General features: G+C 42.8%; 1 protein-coding gene across 4 annotated transcripts in view; it reads right to left on the reverse strand.

Annotated features, from left to right (window-relative positions):
* Positions 1–18,234, reverse strand: part of thrb (thyroid hormone receptor beta) — a 106,840-nt gene that overhangs the window by 36,968 nt on the left and 51,638 nt on the right. For 2 of the 4 annotated variants that reach the window (XM_005748876.2, XM_005748871.2), the window contains exon 2: positions 2,246–2,309. The exons of 1 other annotated variant lie outside the window; for it this stretch is intronic. The gene's annotated coding sequence lies outside the window, so the exon portion shown is untranslated. Of the gene's footprint in view, positions 1–2,245; positions 2,310–2,470; positions 2,910–18,234 lie in introns of those variants that run through there. One more of the 4 variants, XM_005748872.2, reaches the window with a different exon arrangement.

The following is an 18,234-nucleotide window of genomic DNA, read 5'->3' on the forward strand; positions in this document are numbered from 1 at the left end:
AAAACTCAGGCTACGTCCACACGTACACGGGTATTTTTGAAAGCGGAGATTTTCCGTTTTCGTTTTAAAAAATAATCCCGTCCACACGTAAAAGGCAGAAATGAAGGAAAACGCTGCTATGAACATGCCAAAGCAGCAGGTGGCGATACAACATGCCTCATTCATCCATTCACACCCAACTTATACAAGAACCTTTCCCCCCAGTTCTTCCTAACATTCACACTCTGATCAACGCGGCACAGAGTAACGGGACACTTGGACTGGAGCACGAACCTTTCGATAAGAAGCTGAGCTGCTCTGTCTCCTGAGGTACAGTAAGAATAAAAGAGAACAATCAGGAATCGCTCGTTTTTATATGTTTTCATATGTTTGATGGCAGTCTCCTCCTAACCTTAGCATCATTCTTTAATGTGCAATGTAGCACTGCAGTCTAGCACCCTGCTATGATGGATAAAAGCTTACACAGGCTTGTCTAATTAGCAGGCTTGGTAGCACAGTAGCATAAACCACCGGACTTCCACCCAAACGAGTTAGCTGCAGCCTGCTATTTGTAGACACGTGTCTGTGATTTTGATTTTGAATCAAAATCACCTTCAGGTTGACAGATTTGTTCCACTTTATAGTATGGTTTCAGTTAAAATATGTCCTTTCACAACAACCAAGTATAAAATATTGATGCAATTTCAGAGTCTGAAAAGAGACACTGAAGCAAATGTGCCCTAAACTCTTTTAAATGTCCATCAGGGACATCTGTGGTTGCAAAAAAGCCTTATTGTCCTGCAGACAGTAGAACAAAGCTCTGCGCCTTCACCTCACCAAATGTGATGAATCCATGTGCTCAGTCGCTGTTCGTGACATAAAGACACAGTGAGGGAAATAATTACTTGATCCCCTGGTGAACTTTAAAATTTGCTCATTAAAAAAACAAAACCAGTCTGTAGTTTTTAATGGTAGTTTAGAGAGAGACAGACCATCAACACAAAGCAGACAGCCAGTATTTGATCTCCTGGCCAGAATTCTTGCTCCCATCGACTTGTTACAGTCAGTCAGTGACAGACACTCTTGATCTCAGCTCATTCTGTGTCCACATAATGAATTTCTTCCATTCCAACCTCTCCACCTATCACAGACCAGAGAGCTGTCAAAGGACACCAGGGACAGGATTGTGAATGTGCACAATGCACCACTGGTATTTGGCAGCTTGTCTAAATGATTCAGAGGTGGCTTGGTAGAAAGCGCTACGGTCAGATGAAACCAAAATCAAGCTCTCTGCCACCGACTCAAGCGGATCCGTTTGGAGGACAGAAAATGCCAAGTATGACCCAAAGAACACAATCCTCGTAGCCAAGCACAAGGGTGGAAATATGCTTTGGAGCTGCTTTTCTGCCAAGGATACAGGACAACCTCACCGCACCGAGGGGCCAGCGGACGGGGCCACGCGCTGTAACACTGGAGACGGGGAATGGACGGGTCGTCCAGCACGACAATGACCCAACACATGTCAACATCTGGTATGTAGAATAAAACTTTTCTAAATGATGGTCAGGAGAGAGGATCAAGAACGTTTTTTGATGCTTCTTCTAAACGGTCTATGCGCTGACCGATGTTCTGGGCTTATTATAGCACCTGCAATAGTCATGTTGTGTGCAGTGATACCGCCACAGCTTTTGTCAAGCCTTTATTTTGTTGAATGAACTGCAGTGCTGACACAAGCATACCTGTCTATATTTCATGTCTTCATGAAGAATGCAGCTATCCATAGGACCATTATTATTATTATTAGGACTAGAACTATGTTTGCTTTTGTCATGGTGGAACCACAGTTAGTTCATTTATCGTTACATACGATCGGATTGGACTGTTAGTGGAGGACAAACGTTAGAAGAAGCAGAAGCAGGTAAACATGACAATATGTTTGACATCGAGTTGTTCAGCTGATGTATGTCCAATTTTATTTACCACGTACACACACACACACACACACACACATACAGGCAACAAACAGAATAAACAGAGCCTGCTGTGGCACATAATGACTTAGGCTAAGATATAAACAAAGATTTGAGTTTAATTGTCTGTGTGTGTGTGTGTGTGTGTGTGTGTGTGTGTGTGTGTGTGTGTGTGTGTGTGTGTGTGTGTGTGTGTGTGTGTGTGTGTGTGTGTGTGTGTGTGAGATGCTGTGTATTGGCATTCTGCAAGCTGCAGGACTCTGACTGTGCAAAATGAAGCAACATGAAGGTCTTACCAAAATAAGTCAAGTCTGACTCGGGGCCGTGCTGAGGAGCTGCTGAGCTCCCCCAGAGAAACACCTACGAAAACACAAGGAAACACACACTGAGATTTGGGAGAGTAATGACAAACTAAGATGATAATCACAGTCTAGCTATGAAATCCCAGTAGGGTCCCAGTAAGGCTTTGAACATTGGAATGAAATATTTAACTAAAGCGTAGGTACAGTTGAAATCCAAACCTCACGCTGAAGCAGACACAAGGTGGGAAAGCTCTTCCCTTCTATAATTTGGATTTCCTTTTTGGACTGGCTGCCTTGCAATGGATCCATTTGTCTCTTTTCTCTGTGTGCAGCCTTGAAGTCAACAATGGCCATGAATATCATAGTGATGACAACACAACATGTGCAGGGAAGCAGAAACAAATCATTTGTTAACTTCATGCTGAGATCACGGGGAAAGATGAAAGACGCCTACAGGAGAGAAGCTGGTCTGATGAGTGAGAGGAACACATTCAGTGCAGGGCAGTGGTGATCATCCCTCTCCAATGAAACACTAATCACTCGTAATCAGACTTACAGCTGATGTTGTGTCTGCAAACAGGAGTGTGTATGTGTGTTTTTCACATCTGCATCTCCACTGGGAAACGTTGCTGCCACGCTTTCATCTGACAGACAGTAATTGTTTTAATACTGCCGTCTATTCAAAACAACAGTGCACAGCCCTGATTAGTATGTAGTGTCTACAGATTTCATGCACACGCATTCATTCAGGTGCAGCTGAAACTGCAGCTCAGAGTCATCTGCAGCTCTGTTGTGTTAGCTCACTGTTTGCTGCAATCACAGGTGACAACAATTTATTACAGCAAGTTATAAGGACAACTTTTTTTACCCAAGATGACAGCACACGCTGTTTTAGGCAAACTGCAGGTGTTATTTCTACAGTGTATACTGGCTTTACTTATGAAGGCTGTACAGTGTCTGTGTATGCACTTGTATTCATAAACAGTCTGAGAGGAAAGCAAAACAAAAACAGAGTCATGGGATGTACTGCATCTAGGACTGGGCGATATATCGAGTTTTTAAATATATCGATATATTTTTATACGAGATATAAGATCTGACAACATCGTTTATATCGATATAGTCTGTGTTACGTTATATTTATACTTGTGGAGTTGCAAGTTTGCCTCTCTTTCGTCCACTTTTGTCTCTGCGCAGCGTTACTCTGCCTCGCCCATCGCTTCACCTGCAGGCAGCACAAGACGGACACGGCAGCTGTCAAAGAGGAGCTGCTCGGTAAAAAGAAAACATTTGGAGATTATTATTTTAATGCTGGTAGCGTTAATCTGGTTAAAATGACGTTAACGGCATAACTGCATTAACACGGCGAATCTCTGTTACCGCGGATCGCCCCGTGCGTGGGGATGGACAGCGAGCTGACTGCGCTAACCGCGCTAACAGTTAGCGTCTTTTTAGTTTACATTTTGACTGCACAGTTGTGAGCTCTTTGTTATGCACAAAAACAACATAGTTTTATTTTATTTATGCAGCATTATTATTTAATAAATGCTGATAATTTATTTTTTTCATGCACATCTGTGCTGTATGTTAATAAAAGTGCCTGTGTGACATCTGGGACACAGCTTTGACTAAGAACTCTGTTTGTTCTTACTTTATGGCTTAAAAAAATATCGAGATATATATCGTAGATCGCCATCCAGCAAAAGAATATCGAGATATGAATTTTGGGCCATATTGCCCAGTCCTAGCTGCAGCCTTAGCGTACTTTCCACTTTTATATACGCTCAGCAAGTAAAAGTCTTAGTCCTGCTTTAGGATCATACTTCTAAATTAAGGCTTGTAGAACTCATTTTTAAAACCTGCTTGCAGCAAACATTAAAAGCAGGAATGAAGTTGGTCCTGGAAACCTGTTGCTTGACGATTGCTCATTAGTTGGTTGATTAGGAGAGCACAGGGAGGGGACAACACACAGTGTGGGAGAGAGGACACTGTTTAATGTAGTCGTGGTGCGTTCAGTGCATCACGGGAAGACGGACGAAACATACAATGAATTGATCGTTCAGAGTCACCTGACCACAAGGGAAGCAGTCTGATTATTGGCATTATTAGCAGTACTGTTAGTAGTATGACAGCTGTTACAATTATGGATATGTCTGTGGGAAGGCTGTGAATATAGATCTAATATATACCTGTTGGAGCTAATGAAATGTAGGCCTCTGTCAGCCTGGCTGGAATAAATCAGAAACTCTGAGTACAGGCAGACGAACAATAGTTACGGTGAACAAAGCTAAGTGTAAAATGAATTACAGCCATGGCTGCGTCTTTGGCTGGATTCTGACACACGGCCACTGATCCATTGAAACAGTCTTATTGCAACTATAGGACAAAAACCAGCAGGTTCAATCATGCACACTTTATTGTTTTGCTCTGCGCTGCTGTTGAAACTGTTATTCTTTGTAAATGTGTAAATAGTGCTTTTGCTGATATTTGGTTACGTCAGCTGAAATAAGCAGACACGGCTTCTTTCTCACAGCCATACTGGGGAAAGTTTGCCAGTTATCTATGAAGCTCACATTGTTTTCTAGACACCACCCGACAGATAGCTGTAGACCTGCGGCTACACGTGTCGTCACTGGTCAAACTGGGCAGAGGATCTTCAGAGTCTGACATTGTTCTGGCACAGTCACACAGTGATGCTACTATTAATCTTAGTGGTCACTGATTGAAACAGGTGCTGTCATTATAATTCTAATTTTACTAATTTTACATTGATCCATTGCCAGTAGTTGGCCACAGGAATACTCTGGTCATTCAGTCTTTAGCGCCACATTTGTAAGGACACTGACGCCAGGATGTCTCTTGAGCTGTCGAGAAGGAGAAACCCATTTAAAGATGGCTCCTGGCGGTGCATCGAGGGCTTCGCCGTGCTGGCCACCCAGCTGGGTGCTGAGGAGGACCGAAAGACATCAACATTAGACTGTCTCTAAAACTTCTACACCTGGGCTTGTCCAAGAATCAACACACAACTGTTCTTAATACTGACTGGTAGGTAGGTGTTCATTTTCTATGTTCATCTCAAAGATAACCTGCTGTGGAGAAGGTCAGGTCTGCAGTTGGAGTTACTGTCCTGTGTACATCTGTAAGAATGTAGAACTGCAGTTCAATCCAAAGCTACTTCACTAGGCTCCAAATCGTGCTTCAGACTTTGGCTCCCTACTGGATTTGTTCAGCTTTAATACAAACGTAGTGTTCATGACCTCAGCCTGGTGGAGCCTACAGCGTGTTTGGACTTCAGCTGTGCCTCACGTGACCTGTAGTCCTATTGGACTGGTTAATGTCAACAGTCTTTGTGGTGTAGTAAAAATAAAATCTACTTTATATATTGTGTGTATGAAATTGCTCTACTTTGTGAAACTTGAACGCAGCTACAGTTATAACGTCTGTGTACATATGGGCCCAGAGAATTCCAAAATATGTTCAACAAACAAGTGTTTTTGGACCGAGGGCCATCTGTTGTTAGTCAGAAGTGTGTGTTTGTGTGTCTTGGAGAAGAAACGCGAAAAGCAAAGACATGACAAGAAGGTGTGTGAGTGTGGCTGAGGGGGGGAACCCTAGACGATACACTCAGTTTCCATAGTGATCGGAGTTATATTTGAAAATGTGACGCACATTTCAACATCCACTTTTGCCTTTTGCTGTTAGTCATCTTCATGAGTTACATGTGTGAAAGGTTTACAGAGAAGAAAAGTGAGATAAGAATGACCTTCTCTCTGGGCCTGGAGAGAAAAGTCAACGAGGGCTTTGATGTGCTGAGCTGTAATGGTTGTAAATGGTTAAACATCTGGATGGGCACATCTGTTGATCCTGCATTGATAATAGATTGCATTTATATAGATTGCATTTATATTATGGCGCTTTTCTAGGCACCCAAAGCGCTCTACAATGCCACTATTCATTCACTCTCACATTCACACACTGGTGAAGGCAGGTACAGTCGTAGCCACAGCTGCCCTGGAGCAGACTGACAGAAGCCAGGCTGCCATATCGCGCCATCGGCTCCTCTGGCCAACACCAGTAGGCGGTAGGGTTGATCCCAAGTCGAAACTTTATGCTTACAGCCTGATGAGTACTGAGTGCTCAGTTCCTTCACTATTAGCTCGCAGACTCCGGTAGTGTGCGGTCTGACCTACTGTGCTTTACACAAGACCCAGGGATCTACTCTGCAGTGTTTCTGAATGTCATGTTATGCAACATTACCACATTTTGGAAGAAACCAGTTTACAGACCAGAGACATACTGGACAAACAGGGCGCCTACACAACTTTTCTGAACCAACTTTGATCAGCGGTCCCCAACCTTTGTCGCTCCACAGACAGGTCAGTGTTATCAGGCAGTATTTTCACGGACCGGAGTTTAAGGTGTGGCGGATAAATACGACAAAATAACAGATACAACAAAAACTGTGGTATTTTGTAAATATAACACTAAACGCAAATTCAGTGTGTAATTGTGTAACTTTATTAGCAGCGTCCTCCTGAAATGCACCAACAACATTGAGAGTAACGCCCTCCTCTCTGCCCCTCAATTCTCTCTGGTCGCTATGGTAACACATTTCTTTCAAAATAAGACGCACAACTACAACACGGGAAAGACCCAGGGAACCGAGTTAACGATAAAAACCCTGAAAACCATAAATTTCACACCCGAGCCTCAACTCTCACGGCCCGGGACCAAACGACTCACAGACCGGTACGGGCCGTGGCCCGGGGGTTGGGGACGCTGAATTAAATGACCTTTGAAATATTTTAAAGATAAAGAAAAAAAAGATGCGCTCAGTACAAACTCTAGAAGCAAAAAACATAGTTATATTCAACAGCTAAATAAAAGCCCCGAAAAGACTTTTTACAACAAGAAAAACTAACAAACAATAACAAAAGGAGTTGAAGGCGACTAAACTAGCTCTACATATTTAAACTGTGGTAACGGATGAAGAATGGGAACCACAGAGACGCAGTAATCTGATTAAGAATGAAGACACATAAACCTTATAGGAACTCTTTAAAAAACTCCTTCAAGGTGTCAAAACAGAAGAACGTAAGCTCAACGGTTCAGATAACTGAATGGACGGTGAGAGTGCCATGGGCCAATGAGAGACCCAATCAAACAGCGAGAACCACAGTGAGCAAGGCTGCTCAGAGTTAACTCTATCAAACCCTGAACAAACCAGCAAGTGAACATGCACCAACACTGACGGCACTAAAACCAGGTTCCTAATATTGTGGCAGCTCATAAGAGCGCAGCAATGTGCTAAAAGTCCAGACACTCCAGGAACAAACACAACATAGAGAGCAGCTCATCAACCCAGCCCTCAAACTTTCAGAATCCCAGTTCGATGACATATCTGAATGGGATTGGACCGACTCACCGAGAGCCCGCAGCCTGTCTACCAACATGTGATTGGTCCTACATTAAGTACTGAGAACACTGTAAACCTGGAGTTGGAGTCACTGTGATGTAAGAACTATGGTGTGACCAGTTTCTGCATTATGCTCTCGAAAAATAGGTTTCATATTTGCACATAGTGACATAATTATAATATCAAGAAGAGGCCAGTATCAGTCAGTACTATCAGCTACGCGTAATATTTACAGCTCCAGAGGAGACAGTGTGTGGATGGAGTGCACACACTAAGACATGGACATGCTAAAAATATATGCAGGCAAGCATGTCATGCATCTGTTTGCCTGCTGAAAGCCCCACGTTACACACATGCACTCACACACAGACGCCTCCCTTCGAGCTCGCTGCTGCCTTTGCCTCTGTGAGCGAGCGCGGGTCGCGTCAGGACAATTCCCCTGCATGCAGACTGTTTGCAGCAATAGCGTGTTTTTTTGCCCCATTTTTTCAGCCTCGTGGACACTGTCTGAGGGGCCAGAATGGGGGAAAAAGGAGGGAAGAAAAGAGTCCTTTTCAAATTGATGACAGCAGTTGCCGCTAAGGGAAACTATTGAAAGGAATATATAAAGCAACATCGTAGCATCTACCCACCACACAATCCTCTCTTCCAACATCAAAGTGCACACCCATCTTGAGCTGACAGAGCTCCAGATCACTCCAGTGCAGGCTGGATACGAGAGGACAACTAAGGACATAGGCAAGGGACTTTAAGGATACTGCAGTAAGCTGCTCACAATGGAGGGAGAAAGGAAGAAAAGAGCGAGAGAAAGCTGCAGAGGAAGGTTGGGAGACGAGATGAGAGGGGGGGCAAGATACTGGATTAGTGAAGGACAGGGGATAAACTAAGCACAAATATATCATTTGGAATGAACTACTGCTTCTGCTACTCCCTAAATATGAACAATTACCTAGATTATTTCTACCATACCACTTAAAGGGCGGGCCAATCCTAATGAAACTTATGTCTTCACACACAGAGGAGCTCCACTGAGACGTATAAGCCACAGTTTGATGTGTATCTCCTTCAGCCTCGTGTCCACACCTGTTTTTCTCCATTTTGTGTCTTTTTTTTATCTGGCACCTAAAGACAGTTAAATGGTAAATGGCCTGTATTTGTATAGCGCTTTACACAACCAGTCACACACACATTCACACACTGGTGATGGCAGCTACATTGTAGCCACAGCTGCCCACTGACAGAGGCGAGGCTGCCGGACACTGGCGCCACCGGGCCCTCTGACCACCACCAGTAGGCAACGGGTGAAGTGTCTTGCCCAAGGACACAACGACCGAGACTGTCCGAGCCGGGGCTCGAACCAGCAACCTTCTGATTACAAGGCGAACTCTTGGGCCACGATCGGCCCCACTAGGTTAAAGTACCCAGTGTCAAACGATTCACCCCAAACACAGAGCAGGTCTCTTTAGACCAGACAGAACTACTATCCACACGGCAATACATGTATAAAATAATAAGAATGGATCAATTAATGAAAGACCAAAAAATGAATAATTAAATGCCAGATTTTACTTTGCACTGAATTTGATTAGTTTTATCTGTTTACATCGATTTCTGCATACAGTTTGATCTTATTACATGTAATAACGTCATAAGATGCCAAAGACACACAGGTACCGTGGTGTAAAAAACAGGATCTGATGAACTGATTGTCCTACAGCTGCTGATCGTATCTTTTAAACGTTTAGCCTCTTTTACACAGTCTGAAGCGCTCCGTCGAACCTTGTTTACACTGTTTTACCCGGCAGTGTTGTTAACATTGACCTTGTGTGCCAGCTCGCTCTTCTCGGTCCTGCTGCTGGCCTTTAGCAGTCCAGCTCCACAGTGACGGTCGCAGCTCTGACACAGCAGCATATGCTGGATGTTGCTACGTGAGATGGAGGAGTTGTGCGCGCACTGACATAGAAGTGTGAATTATTTTTCTGTTGATTCAAAGGATGCATGTCTGCAGCTCAGTGCAGTGACAGTGTTAACAACGTTACCTTCGTATCATTACCATAAACAGCTAAGAATACGGTTCAGTCTGGTTGGGACAAAGGGATCCAAATTTGTGTTTTGATGTTTTTTGGCTTGATCACGACCTGCAAGTGGGAAATGACATATCATTTACCCACTGAACCAATTATTTGAACCTGTTTTCACTCAGCTAATCATGGGAGCTTTTCATTTAATGCTTCTTCAGCTGATCATGCCTCAGACACACCGGCCTAGAGAACGGTCAGCAATCTCCCGACAGCCCCTGCTGCAGGCGCCTGCTGTTTGCGTGGAAGTCGCCATTTACAATTTGTGCTAGTGTGTCCGCCGCAAACACGAGAAAGTTCGCCTTCAAAGTAAAAGGTGCACCTTTTATGTTTGGTTGCAGCCACTGGTTTCCAGTGGGTCACTGACCAGTCTCTAGGCCTGTGTGAGTGAGGCTTTAGCAAACTGTTTATTCACAGCGACTCCCAGCAAAGTCCAGCAAACACCACTAACTGGTTGGAGAATACAGCGTTTGTTCTGCTGTTTCCTGCCTGTCTGTAGGCCTGTGAGACTTGGAGCTTAAATTAAAATAAAAAAATGATAATAAAATACAAAAGTTACAATTTTCTTTTTTGATGTAAAAAATAAAATGAGTATAAAAATAAGCAGTATAATATGTCCGGTGTATCAGTTTCTATGTATTTATTTGACTTCTAACTGCACATTTAATAACATGTCTAAATAAACTGAATAAGGCTCTGCGCCCTGAAGTTGTTGCACTTGAAGCAGCGCCTAACTCAAGTACTTGTTAGCTTAAAAAAAAAGTACTTCAACACAAAGTAAAGAACTAGTTTATCACTGACATCCAGGATTAGCTTTAACTACATCGATTTAAACAGAACGCAGGATTTAAACACACAGAGCTAATCTCCACAGCTATGGTTTTACATTGTTACTTTAAAGACGAGATCGGTCACATAGCTCAGGATGTCCTCACCATCACCACACAGTCTTCCTTCCTTTTTGAGAGAAAAAATGAGACTGAATATACAGAGCAGCTGGACACGACGCACAGCTGCACAACGTGTCAACGATCCATTGGGTTGTATATAGAAGATCCACAGTTTTCACGAATGCAAAGCCCTGTTGTAGCACCAAGTAGTACTGTCAGCATGTACTCTGTGTTTCTTGTTTTGTTTAAGATAGCACACTGAAATAACACCCAAATTCAAAATTTGGGATAGAGAGCATTTTAGTGAATCACACAAGACTGATACTAAGATGTGAGTCAGTCAGGTTACTGGTATTTGTGCCATTATCTACCATTAAACCATCTGTTGGATCATTTGATGCAGCTGTTGAAAGAAAATCTGGCAGGTCTTTTGCATGTCTTCAGTTTGTACACAACATATTTCTCATCAGCTGTAATGTGTGTTCCTCCTGTTTTTGTCAGGTGCATCATTGTGATAATGTCTGTCACAGTATGTGTGTTCAAGCAGTACGATGGGTAACCAGCCTCATAGGTTTGATTGTAACAACCAAATTACATAAATACTACACAGTACTGATGTACTCTAAATGAATCAGTGTCACATTTCGGTAGCAGAGCACATCGAGCTTAGAAAAGGAATAAAAATGAGACCATGTGACCGTGTGTTAGAGAGCAACAAACACACCGGCTGGAGAACAAAAGCCGTACCGAGTGTGGTTACAAAAGTCGACACAGACAACGCTGTCTGCAACATTTGTGATGCAAAATGCAAAGCTGACCATGGCAAGACAATCAAACACAAAATACAGAGTGCAGTGTATTTGACAGCCTGTCTGCAATATTTAAGAAGAAGAAGATGAAACTTGTAGTGAGGCATTGTTTGCTCAGAAAGAAACACATTATATGAGAGGTTTGTCCAAACCCTCAGTATGTAACCATGACCGATAACAGTCCCACTCAAAGTATCATTTAATACTGTAACATGTACATACTGCCAACAATGACATCAACGTCACAGAACTGTGAGACGAAGGCTGGCGTGGTTTCTGAAACGGAAACAAAAACGCTTCAGTTGAGAAATGTGGACCTACTGTGGAAGAAAGAAAATTGGATTCATTATTTCAGATCCATGGAAATATGGAAAAGGATACTGCTGCCTACCGGTACCAGATTCCAGGTACAGTTCAGAGACGAAAGTTACTCAGGAACATCTGCAACATGTTAGAATAATGTTTGAGTCGCACAATCATCCCAAACACTGGATTAGTCCGATGTGGTGGGAAGTAATGTTCAGTCTTCTTCTACACAGATTACAGGTCTATCCAGGGGAAACGCTGCGTCTGAGCTGCCGGGTTCATGTGGAACAAACATTTCTTTCCAGTAACAGACTCGCTCTGCTCTAACTCGGTAAATTGTTGCTGATGGGAAACACATACTGGGTTATATGGTGAAAGTTTAGGGTCAGATTACAAATAACAAACTGTACCTTTGTTAGCAGGTTATATGTCCTGTCAACCTTTTAATCTGAGCTAGTCTTGGTAGATGGACCATCACGGACATGAACAGTCTGTGTTTGTTCATAAAATGACATCCTGTTGGCAGTTTATGCAGAATTATCAGTGCAAAGCAACCACAGGACCAAAAGCTAAAGCATAAATAACTGTGCAAGCATGTGACACCATTGCTCACAGTCACAGTTAGCTTACAGCCAGCGTGAAGTCTGGGAATCTACCCAACACAAAAACACGAGGAGAGCATGTTTTTTTCATTATATGAACACAAGCACAATTTACATTAAAAAAACATTATTTCTGCTGATAAACAACAATAAAGTCCTCAAACAAACAAACAAACAAAAACTTCTGCTGTTATTTGTGTGCAGAAAAAAACTGATTTGAAGAAAGGACCTTTGGACTCGAACTGCTGACCTTTTTTTAGTATTTTAGCTCCTTTCATTCTGTAATTGTTTCATGTAAGAGCAAAGTTGACCCAGTAATATCAGCTCAAAGTCTGTTCACAGAACATGCTGCACTTTGACCTACATTATAAAACACATGGGTAAGAAAAATAGGGCCCAAGGGCCAGAAATGCTCTGTGGAACATGTCTAAGCCGGGCCTGCGATCATACAAGGAAAACTAAACATTTATCAGAGTAGCAAGAAGGACGGCGCCTACCCAAGGCATCACCGGGCAAATGGCAAGACAGACCCCGGAAAGGTGGCCAATCTACTGCAGCGCTAACACAAAGACATGACACCTATGGCCAATCAGCAATGAACCAAAGGCCATGTATGATTTTGCACTGTAGAAGGAAAATCTCTGCTGACCATTATGCTCTGCAACTTCTATTTGTTTTGGGTTTTTTTTAAATGTGAGACCTTTTGCTTCAACCAGCCGCAAAGAAAAATGTTGCCCACCCCTTCCCCATTCATCTAGAACAAGCATTCTGCTCTTTATCACACATGCAAAGAGTAGGAAGTGATTGAAACACTAAACTGAGACACCTATAGGAGAGCCCACACTTGTGTTGTGGTGTTGCCAGGTTCCCTGGAGAACACACTGGGCTGCAAAGACAGGACAGAACAGAAAAACGGTAAGCTAATAAGTAAGATGGGTGGCAACCTTCCCGTACCAAAGAGCTGGATAAACAAGCAGTTTTTTCATGGCGGTGGATGTTTGGTGTAACATTTCAGGCACCACAAATCCAACAGACACTCGTAAAAACAGAGAAAAAGAGTAAAACAAGTCTGTTTAAAAAAAGGTTCATGGGGAGAAGGCCGAGCTCAAACTAAAGTAAAGAACCTCTGCGAGTCATTCACAAAGTGTTGGTTTGACTTGTGTTCAAATAGTGCCAAAGCCTGCCTGACTGCAAGTAGGTCAGTAATGGTCAGCCTATGATTTTCTCCAAAGCTCCTCCTGATTGGGTAGTTTCCATGTCTCTGGGGCAGAAACCTGGATATCACACAAACACAACCCCTGCTTTTTCTAGGAGCCCTGCCAGATTTTAGGAAGCACATGTGTACGCACACATTTAGCTATAACTCTCCACAACTTTACATGCATTTGGGGCACAACAGCTCCCACACACACCTAGACAAAACATTCAGTATCCAGTCTCATGACATACAAGTATGTGAAAGCGATGATGTCAGGATACCTCTGATTCTGGATGTTAAACATTCGGCTTTAAACCCTGGAAGATCTGCATGTTGCTTTCAGGCTCAGAAAAACAGCTGTACAGTTAATGCTGTTCCTTCACGACTACATCAGATCTCTGTGCTCTTGTCTTCAGACAATCATTACAGTTACAAGAAAGACTTTGTCAGGGAGACATGAAGGAATGGACAGCTGCCACTAATCAGTCTTTGCCCCAAGGTCAGGACAGACAGGACACAAACCAGTTCACTACACAGACCTGTATACAAACGAGCATTTTATTCAACTTTGCCCTACTGTTCTAATGCTGTACAAATATTGTATATAGGTCAAGTTTAACTTTAATGCCAGTCAACATGAAATCTGTACTTTTGACCAACAGAAAACTGTCCTCACATTGATAACCTCCATGCCTGAGTCATAGATGTACTTAACGAATGTGGTATAACGAAGGAGGAGAAAGAAGAAAATATCCAAATGAAGTTAAAACAAGCTGTTTTGTTGTTGTCTTGTCCTGCATGCACTGGGCTATAACAGCTGCTCCTTCACCAAAGTGACTAAATGCCAATAAATGTGTTGCTGCTTCCTCTCCTGGCAGCCGATCGTGTGCTTGGATCCACTAAGACAAATGTAAGTGCTTCTGACCTCGATATGTCTCAAAGCAAACACTTCAATGGTCTTTACTGGCACAAAGCCTTACTAATCACCCCCTCTCGTTGTCAACTACCTTTAACAACCCATAGCTTCTTGGTACGAGTCATCAACTTTATCCCACTGTAGATACTACACCTTTGTACTTCAGCCTAGTTCTTAGAAATCTGTACCGGTACGTTAATTTTAAACCTGGAGCTGTTTTGTAGTTATTGACATGAGGATACAAGCCTTACAGGAGTCTCTGCTTCATTCTAAAGTACGGCATTAACTAAGTTAGCTTTAGTTTTAGATTACAACACGTTGTTGGGTATGAAAACAGTTTAGTTTTAATTGTTTTATAATGAGCTGTATCGCTGTACAGAAGCTGGTTTGTGCTAAATTCAAAGTTGTCAGTTGACAAGGGTTAAAATCATGTATTTTGTGCTGTGGTGGTTAGTCCCACTGCCTTACAGCAAAACGGTCCTGGGTTCAAATCCTACAGTCGAGGGATAAGAATGATGACTCTAAATTAGCCACAGGTGTGTTAGCCCTGCAACAGACGGGTAACCTTCCTCAGGTATACGCTGCCTCTCACCCAATGGAAGCTGGGACCTCGAATTAAAAAAGAAAACGATTGTTAATGTAAGTGCAGCAGCTACTCCAGCGTGTAGATATTTTCCCAGTAAGAGTAAAATTGACAGCTGGCGTTTGCATGTATTTAAAACAAAAAGAGAAAAATCTTTTTTGTTAGGATGCATTACGCTGAGTCAGGTCATAATGGAAACCTGTGCAAAGTATAACTTAGCATATATGAGAAACTATGAGATAATATGACACAAAACATGTGACAGTCATTCTTCAAGAGACAGAAACAGAGAGGTAAATGTTCTTATAAAGCACCTTTCTATCCAACCCAGTACTCAACGTGCTTCATACAACATGCCTGAATCACACGGGGACTTTTTCTACACTTAAACCTGACATTAAACACCATCATATTCAGCTTTACTTAGAAAGCTCCTCCCAGTGAAGACCTGAGCCTCTTCATCTCTGCCACCACCAGCTCGGCTTCCTGTCTTTTCGTTAAGTGCTTTTTGTTGATGGAATTATAGATACAGAGAGGGACTGTCAGTGCTGGCAACAGCTTCATTTTACAGCAGGGCAATGAGCCAAAACAGAGTGTGGGTGCAGTAAAAGCACAGTAGATCCCCATCAGTCACGGACCGGCCTCCCCACAGCCCAGACCGCGACATTACTGAAGCAGCATCAGCCCCATTTGCTCCTGGCCAGCAGTTAATCTAGTGATTCCTCCATGATATAAATATTTTACTCAGTTGAGTTTGAGTTAAGAGAAAACAGCCTTTTAGATCAACTCACTACAGCGAGACTCCCAGTCTGATTAATCGATTTAGTCTAAGTAAGCGAGCTCATGCCTGCTGTGTGAGCCTTTAAAAAGGCCCCATGTATTCTTTAGATGCCACCAATGATGTGGATGATCCATGAAATGACTCCGATCTCTCTTTGGTGAAGTGTGCAGGTGATTTGTTCACTGAGATGGATGTACAGTCTCAGACCAAAGCACAATTTGAAGACGATCATTAATCTGAGCAGAAACAGACAAATAAAAAACAGTGCTAAAGATCCCGAGTGAGGGTTTCTTCACATGAATCTTTCAGTCTTCTTCCGCTTTAGGGGATGAGCAGATCACCTGCCAACCTTCTCCCATTCTGTCACACCAACCCTCTGCTTGTCGTCCTTCACGACATGCATGAACCTGTGCTTTGGGCTTACTATTTTACTCCTGCTGCCATTTCCATCTTCAGCAGATCCACTTTCCCTCCTCTGCATGTCCAAACCAGTCCAACCTTGACTTTGTCTCCTCTGATGTACTCTTTTATTATTGTGTCCTTCCCAGTCACCGTCAACAAAGAGCCCAGCGTGTTTTCATACTTGGATCATGCTTCTCATACGATTTTGTTTGGACAGACTGAAAACAGATTCTGCATCTGGGATTTTTTCTGATAATGTAAAAATTTGTTGAAGCATGCTGGTGCTGTGGTAAGCAATGCTGCCTTACAACAAGAAGGTCCTGCGTTCAAATTCTGTGTGGAGTCTGCATGCATGTCCCCAAGACTCTCCCAGGGTACTCCAGCTTCCTCCCACAGTCCAAAGACATACAGTTAGTGGGGTTGGGGTAACTGGGAAATCTAATGTGCCAGTGGTTGTCTTTGTTTCCCTCTTAGCCATGTGACAGACTGGAGACCTGCTCAAGATGGGGTGAGATCTGTAGTGGGAGTAGGGAACAGCATGGAGAGGTGGAGGTACACACTGGAAACTCAGTGGAAGTCAGATATAATATGTGTGCGAGTAAGAAGGAGACCAGTGGAAAGGTGAACATGTACAGAGCAGAGGCAGTGAAAGCAGATACATGGTGTCAACCATCTAAAGCAGGGCTGGGCAATCTCAGTCCACGAGGGCCGGTGTCCCTGCAGGTTTTAGATGTGTCCTCGAACCAACACAGCTGATTTAAATGGCTAAATTAGCTCCTCAACATGTCCTGAAGTTCTCCAGAGGCTGGTAATGAACTAATCATGCGATTCAGGTGTGGTGACCCAAGGTGAGATCTAAAACCTGCATGGCCCTCGTGGACTGAGATTGCCCACCCCTGATCTAAAGCATCTGAAACGGAAGAAGAGACTGTCGGCAGGGTGGAGTGGGTGGACATGAGTGTCAGGGGTGGCTTGTGACAGACAGGATAGTGAGACCTGCTGTGATGTATGGTTTGGAGACGCTGGCACTGATAAACAGGCAGGAGGCCAGTTTGACAGAAGATTTTCATTTGGAGTGAGCGGGATGGACAGGATTAGAAACGAGGATATCAGACAGACTGCTCAGGTTGAGCAGCTTTGAGACAAAGTTAGAGATCAGGCTGACTGATCTGAACATGTGAATGTGCAGCATGCAGAGAGTTGTATGTGACACTAAGACAGGAGAAAGGATAAGGAAAGCTTCATATGGAGCTGCTGGGAGGAAAATTCATGGATGTAGTGAAAGAGGAAATGCAGAGGGCTGAGCTGGAAGCGTACGATCTGCTGTGGCAGCCCTAAAGGCACCAGCTGAAAGAAGACGAGAATTACTGAGAAATTTCTCCTCATTTGCTTCTTTTAGATAAAGAAAGAAAACTCGGTTCTGTTAATCTGTGTTAACAGAGATAACTGAAATGAATCTGATGATTTATTAAACACAAAATTAAATAATGACGTGTTCAAAACAATAGGACTGTAGTTCTTTATTCTATTGTATATAGTATTTTATTCTTGTTGTATAGTACGTTATTCTATTATGTCTTTTCTTAACTTTTACTGCTTTTAAAATTGTACTTTCTGCCGTGACCTGAACATTTCCCACCCGTGAGACTAATAATCCAAAACTAATAATAATCTTATCTTAATAAAAGCCTCCATACTTTTATTATCCTAAAATATATAACAACAGAAAAGATACCTTTCTTTCATTAATTCTGAATAAAATGTAAATATACTGAAATGGACATTACAAGCAAAAGTAAAACAGTTACATTTTTAACTTGAAGCCACTAAAAGAAGTATAAATGAAGTGAAATAGTCATCATCATCATCATCATCATCATCTGTGTGGATCCATAAGTGGAGCTGATAACACATTTGTCTAAAGTGTAAATCATCCCCGGCTCAGACGTGAAGCAGATCCTGTAACAGTCGTGTCAGGAACGCTACCCGTAGACATTGATTG

This window comes from Pundamilia nyererei, unplaced genomic scaffold (genome assembly GCF_000239375.1).
Source record: "Pundamilia nyererei isolate P.nyererei 1_Seehausen unplaced genomic scaffold, PunNye1.0 scaffold00232, whole genome shotgun sequence".
Lineage (NCBI taxonomy): Eukaryota > Metazoa > Chordata > Actinopteri > Cichliformes > Cichlidae > Pundamilia > Pundamilia nyererei.